Source organism: Myzus persicae, unplaced genomic scaffold (genome assembly GCF_001856785.1).
Source record: "Myzus persicae strain clone G006 unplaced genomic scaffold, MPER_G0061.0, whole genome shotgun sequence".
In the NCBI taxonomy this organism is placed as follows: Eukaryota; Metazoa; Arthropoda; class Insecta; order Hemiptera; family Aphididae; genus Myzus; species Myzus persicae.
This window is the reverse complement of record NW_019100576.1, coordinates 38,113-45,393: the sequence shown is the minus strand read 5'-3', so window position 1 is coordinate 45,393 and position 7,281 is coordinate 38,113.

Sequence of the window (7,281 nt, the reverse complement as noted above, 5' to 3'; positions counted from 1 at the left end):
ATGTATAGTAACTATACGCTTTTGATATGTTGTATTATATTTATAGTTATTATACATTTCGGTTATCTAGTTAACGAGACACCATTGCCGGTATAGGCGATAGCACACCTATGCTGTTTTATAATTTCAGTGAGGTGATATATCGAAATTGCTATGTTAGTAGAACAGTACATATATTACGATATTACGTCAGTTATATTCAGTGCTAAATAATATTATTTTTTTACTGTATGTTTGTTTTGTCTATTGTTTGGCTACCTATAGTATCATTATAAAATATGGATGACCCCTTGGAAGGTAAGTAAATGTAGTAAATGTAGTGGTTTTAAGTTGAATAATACTTCTATTAAATTGTTAGAAAGTGAGATATTAAATTTATCCCTAGCATTATCTAAAAAATGGTTAAAGTCGTGTCGTAATGTTAATCGATTTCTTAAATTAAATTCTGAATGGCTTGATACCAAATTTAAATTACCTTTACAAGTCACATTATCTACGTCGACTGGTGGTCGGCCACCTAAGCAATTTATAGAATGTGCAGAAAGGGGACTAAAAGATTGAAAATAAAAACTATTATTGATAATTCTTGTATTACTTCTCCACAATTTATACATGCAGCTAAAAAAAAAATACATATGGCTGGACAACGAAATGTTGTTAAACTTTTGAACGAAACAACAGCTTCGCCAAATAAAGTTAAACAAATTAAGCTAGCCATAAATACGTCAGAAACATCTAAACCTATTCCATTCACTTCCGATGAAGCATTATCATTTTTTGTTCAAAATAAATTAACCAAACAGCAATATATCAATATACGAGTTTCTGCAAAAGAACGCAATGCTGATATATACCCATCATATGATATAATTATAGAAGCTAAAAAAAAATGTTATCCTGATAACTGTATCATATCAGAAACATGCTGCGAAATTAAATGACAAGATTTACTTAACCATACATCAAAAAGAATATTTAAAATCCAAAATATAAATATAAATGAGTCCCATTTTGAGAGGTTTGAAATTATTTACAAGTGGGGATGTGATGGAAGTAACGGGCAGTCGATGTATAAACAAATATATAGTAGCCCTACCTTAGCCTTAGATAGCGACCTATTTCTTTTTTCACTAGTTCCTTTAGAGTTGTTTTGTTTCAATGACAAAAAAGAAAGGTTAACTATATGGCTAAATAATCGAACATCCTCAACACGTTTTTGTCGACCAATAAAATTTGAGTTCAAAAAAGAAACAGCGGAGACCACCTTATTTGAAGTTAAATCGATTGAAGATCAAATAAAACATTTGACAGCTTCAGTTATTATGGTTTATGATACAGAAATAGCAGTTACACATACTTTACTATTCACTACGGCCGACGGAAGGGTAGAAATATTTTAATATATTTAAATCATTTTTCATTTGTAATAAAATGCATAAATCATAATAATATATAGATAAAAAAAACATAAATATTAATTGTTACTTTATAGGTATGTAATTCAATGTAATTCAAATATAAATCATATATACCTCTTAAACTGCTTTATAGGTAATAAATAATTTCTGTGCACTACATTTATACACAGATGCAAACCAAACTTATATTTTTGAATATCAGGGAACTTTCTTTACACGTAATGTGCATTGAATATATGGTAAGGTTGAGTAATTTTTAAAAATAGTCTGTTAAAGTTAAAAAAACGTAAAAAAACTTGAACATTTTTTTAATTTCCGTAAAACATTAAAATAATATACATATTTTTTTGTACCTATANGTCTACCCCGACGGGATGTCGGACAGTTCGTTGGTGGGCATTTTGGATGAGCAAGCTCCCACCCCATCCGTCCGCACCGTCACACAGTGGTCTGAAACGTTAATTTACGTGGCAAAAACCATCAATTTTAAATTTAAACTTTTACATGTTTTTTGATAATGATGTTCAAATATACAACCCAAGGAACCTTTATACCGAATTTGAAGTTCCTACATTCAAATTAACGTGACTTACAGCGTTGAGTGTACGTTGAATTTATGGTAAAATCGTTGTTTTTATTGAAATATTTACTTTTTTCTTGAACATTTTTCTTATAATAATATATATATTTTTTTAATTTTAATATAATTAATTTGAATTTTAAGTACCTCTAAATAAGTAAAAAATATAGGTACAAAAAAATATGTATATTATTTTAATGTTTTACGGAAATTAAAAAAATGTTCAAGTTTTTTTACGTTTTTTTAACTTTAACAGACTATTTTTAAAAATTACTCAACCTTACCATATATTCAATGCACATTACGTGTAAAGAAAGTTCCCTGATATTCAAAAATATAAGTTTGGTTTGCATCTGTGTATAAATGTAGTGCACAGAAATTATTTATTACCTATAAAGCAGTTTAAGAGGTATATATGATTTATATACTTAAAGCAATAATACAACAATCTTACAATCTTTAAAGATTAATTGAGATATGATATAATATTATGTAGTATGTATAGTAACTATACGCTTTTGATATGTTGTATTATATTTATAGTTATTATACATTTCGGTTATCTAGTTAACGAGACACCATTGCCGGTATAGGCGATAGCACACCTATGCTGTTTTATAATTTCAGTGAGGTGATATATCGAAATTGCTATGTTAGTAGAACAGTACATATATTACGATATTACGTCAGTTATATTCAGTGCTAAATAATATTATTTTTTTACTGTATGTTTGTTTTGTCTATTGTTTGGCTACCTATAGTATCATTATAAAATATGGATGACCCCTTGGAAGGTAAGTTTTATCCTAAGTTTAATATTAGTAAAATAAATTGATTTTCAAACTGAAGACATATAGTCTTTAATTTATTTTTAATATCTATAGCCCTATAGGTACCTACTAAAATTATACATATATATTTATTTTAGTTGGCAGTTTAACGCATAAGAAGAAAAATTTTATTTTTAACCGAGAACTATTTGAATTTATACGGAAAAATAATTGTATAGCATCTACTACATCTGTTAGCTGCAGAAATGCAATATTTTTCTTCATAAAAGATAAATGTAGTGGTTTTAAGTTGAATAATACTTCTATTAAATTGTTAGAAAGTGAGATATTAAATTTATCCCTAGCATTATCTAAAAAATGGTTAAAGTCGTGTCGTAATGTTAATCGATTTCTTAAATTAAATTCTGAATGGCTTGATACCAAATTTAAATTACCTTTACAAGTCACATTATCTACGTCGACTGGTGGTCGGCCACCTAAGCAATTTATAGAATGTGCAGAAAGGGGACTAAAAGATTGAAAATAAAAACTATTATTGATAATTCTTGTATTACTTCTCCACAATTTATACATGCAGCTAAAAAAAAAATACATATGGCTGGACAACGAAATGTTGTTAAACTTTTGAACGAAACAACAGCTTCGCCAAATAAAGTTAAACAAATTAAGCTAGCCATAAATACGTCAGAAACATCTAAACCTATTCCATTCACTTCCGATGAAGCATTATCATTTTTTGTTCAAAATAAATTAACCAAACAGCAATATATCAATATACGAGTTTCTGCAAAAGAACGCAATGCTGATATATACCCATCATATGATATAATTATAGAAGCTAAAAAAAAATGTTATCCTGATAACTGTATCATATCAGAAACATGCTGCGAAATTAAATGACAAGATTTACTTAACCATACATCAAAAAGAATATTTAAAATCCAAAATATAAATATAAATGAGTCCCATTTTGAGAGGTTTGAAATTATTTACAAGTGGGGATGTGATGGAAGTAACGGGCAGTCGATGTATAAACAAATATATAGTAGCCCTACCTTAGCCTTAGATAGCGACCTATTTCTTTTTTCACTAGTTCCTTTAGAGTTGTTTTGTTTCAATGACAAAAAAGAAAGGTTAACTATATGGCTAAATAATCGAACATCCTCAACACGTTTTTGTCGACCAATAAAATTTGAGTTCAAAAAAGAAACAGCGGAGACCACCTTATTTGAAGTTAAATCGATTGAAGATCAAATAAAACATTTGACAGCTTCAGTTATTATGGTTTATGATACAGAAATAGCAGTTACACATACTTTACTATTCACTACGGCCGACGGAAGGGTAGAAATATTTTAATATATTTAAATCATTTTTCATTTGTAATAAAATGCATAAATCATAATAATATATAGATAAAAAAAACATAAATATTAATTGTTACTTTATAGGTATGTAATTCAATGTAATTCAAATATAAATCATATATACCTCTTAAACTGCTTTATAGGTAATAAATAATTTCTGTGCACTACATTTATACACAGATGCAAACCAAACTTATATTTTTGAATATCAGGGAACTTTCTTTACACGTAATGTGCATTGAATATATGGTAAGGTTGAGTAATTTTTAAAAATAGTCTGTTAAAGTTAAAAAAACGTAAAAAAACTTGAACATTTTTTTAATTTCCGTAAAACATTAAAATAATATACATATTTTTTTGTACCTATATTTTTTACTTATTTAGAGGTACTTAAAATTCAAATTAATTATATTAAAATTAAAAAAATATATATATTATTATAAGAAAAATGTTCAAGAAAAAAGTAAATATTTCAATAAAAACAACGATTTTACCATAAATTCAACGTACACTCAACGCTGTAAGTCACGTTAATTTGAATGTAGGAACTTCAAATTCGGTATAAAGGTTCCTTGGGTTGTATATTTGAACATCATTATCAAAAAACATGTAAAAGTTTAAATTTAAAATTGATGGTTTTTGCCACGTAAATTAACGTTTCAGACCACTGTGTGACGGTGCGGACGGATGGGGTGGGAGCTTGCTCATCCAAAATGCCCACCAACGAACTGTCCGACATCCCGTCGGGGTAGACATCCCGCATGTCCCGTAACAGGCGTGATGGTGTACGGTCGCCCATGCCACCTGGCTGAATCATGCGCTGGAGGCGCGTGGCTTGCGGCACGCTATACGCTGTAACGAGCCGTTGGCGAACTGCTTCGTAAGTTGCGTCGGGTCCCAGCAAGTCTGCGATTGTTCGCACGCCTCCCTCGTCCAAAGCCTCAAGCACGTGGTTCACGTGCGTTAAATCAGAACGAATTCGCTTGTTTACGAACATGGCGTCCGCGTGCGTGAACCATTGGGTCGGTGAGTTGCGCCAGAAACCCGGAAGCCTGACGTGGGTGACAGACGAGATCTCGGGGCTTGCGCTCGTCGTAAGCGTTGTCGGAGCCGTCGTGTCCTTAACGGAAGCGGTGACGTTTGTCTGGGCGACGACGGTGAGGGGCATGGTCATTACAGGTGTATCGGACAGCATGTTCAGAGATTCCGCGGATAAAGACGGGTGAAAAAAAGAGCGTAATTTTCCTACTCGGGTCGGGTCGGAATTCGGTGCACGTGGCTGACTCGTTAAAAGTCGACGAACTTGCGGGCGGTTGGACTTTCGAAAGCAAAGCAGTTTGAGGTCACCAATGTGGTGTCTACCGGTGCTGCCAAAAGCGACGGTGGTCGGAACGTGACACGGGCGCTGGCAGAACACTACGTTTTCTCCTGGATCAGAAGGTTTAAAAGAAAGAAAATAAGCAAAACGTTACCTCGTATCAAAGGTACAACTCTTGATATGTCATATATTCTCTGGTCTTATCTTAATAGCATCAATAACAATAGAACCATTGATTCAATGTTAGGATGCACCCAAAGGCCACAATAGATACCTACAATATCTTACTGAAACTACATTGTATGTATTTACAATTTTCACATAACTAAAATATTAATCTAAGTAAATAATAAATATATATTCTCTTCTCTTTGTTTATATAATATAATACAATATTATAATATGTGATAATAACGAATCAGTAATGGTGTGTATAGAAAAATACAAAATAGCAATTGCTGCAATTTATAACTGCTATTTAAATAAATAGCATTTTACCATCACTACTACTCACATCGCAGGGTCAGGAAAAGAGCTGGACCACAAAGGTACCGATATAGGTGTCGAGGACTCCGCTGCAGGATCCTCTAGGCAGCGGTGGTATGTAAAGCGTAACAATATCGATTTCGTACTGGTATAACGTTCGAACGGTCTTCTTTGGGCGGCGAATACGGCCTCTATATCTGTACTTTCTTGCTACGTGATGGTATGTAGTATCTCGTTCACAAGCCGATGTTGTTGGTGTTCCTTCGTGTGGTATATGTCTTCAGTTGTATGTGGCGATGAGAATGCATTTTTATTAGGCTCGAGTGCAGCCTTTGAGTATCTTAAAGGTGTAAAATAAGTATAAAAGTCACCAAAAGTTGTGTTGGCCGGAGAACTCGGCTCCGACCACGAGCTCTATACGGCGTTTTGATTATTAATTCGCGCGAAATCAACAGCCTACTCGTTTTGTCCCGTTATATAGTATTATGAAAACCTATAATTTCATCTTTCTTAATATCATAATAAAGAGTAGATTTAAAGGACATCTCATCTGCACACATGACACATTCTTTAGACTTAGGTTCCATAGATTTTACTTTCACTGCTAAAACACTAAACAAAAATTTATTAAGACCAGGATTTATTTCCCAGTTTTCAGTTGTTCTTTATAGAGTTCTAGGTGAAGGTAATCATTGATTTTTGAAGAAATCTATACACCTTAGGGCCTAAAAAATGTATCATGAGTGCAAATTTTTTTGTCTCGTAAAAATATCTACGACCTTTAGGATTATATAGAGTCAGTTTTGATTGAACTTTAACAAAATTTGAAAAACCTTTATTAAGAAATTGATCGCACATTAATTGAAAATGTTCTAACGAAGTAAAAGTTTTTTGGTTATCAGCATAATATTTTTTTTAAATATTAAATTTTTGTTGAAGTTCGTTATACTTATCTTTTTGGTGACTTAACATTTTTTGGAGTTTCTCTTTCCTTGGAGTATGACTGGAAAGGCTTTGAGTTGTCTGACAAGAAGTATCAGTTGATGATACTGAGGATGCCTGTGAACTGAAAGAACTAATTAAACTTTTTGCAACTGAATTAGACTTAGGGGTTGATGTTGATTGGATCTGTCGTATACGCCACGCAAAGGCTTGACGTATATAACAGATATCTTTCGGTTTCCGATTCTCTAACCGTCAAACAAGTAAATTATCGATACCTGCTGTATGAACTTTATTTAAATTATTCTTTTGGTGACCACGATGACGAGTACTGCACAAAAGATAATTAAACGAGGTCCAAACAGGTTTTACACAATAC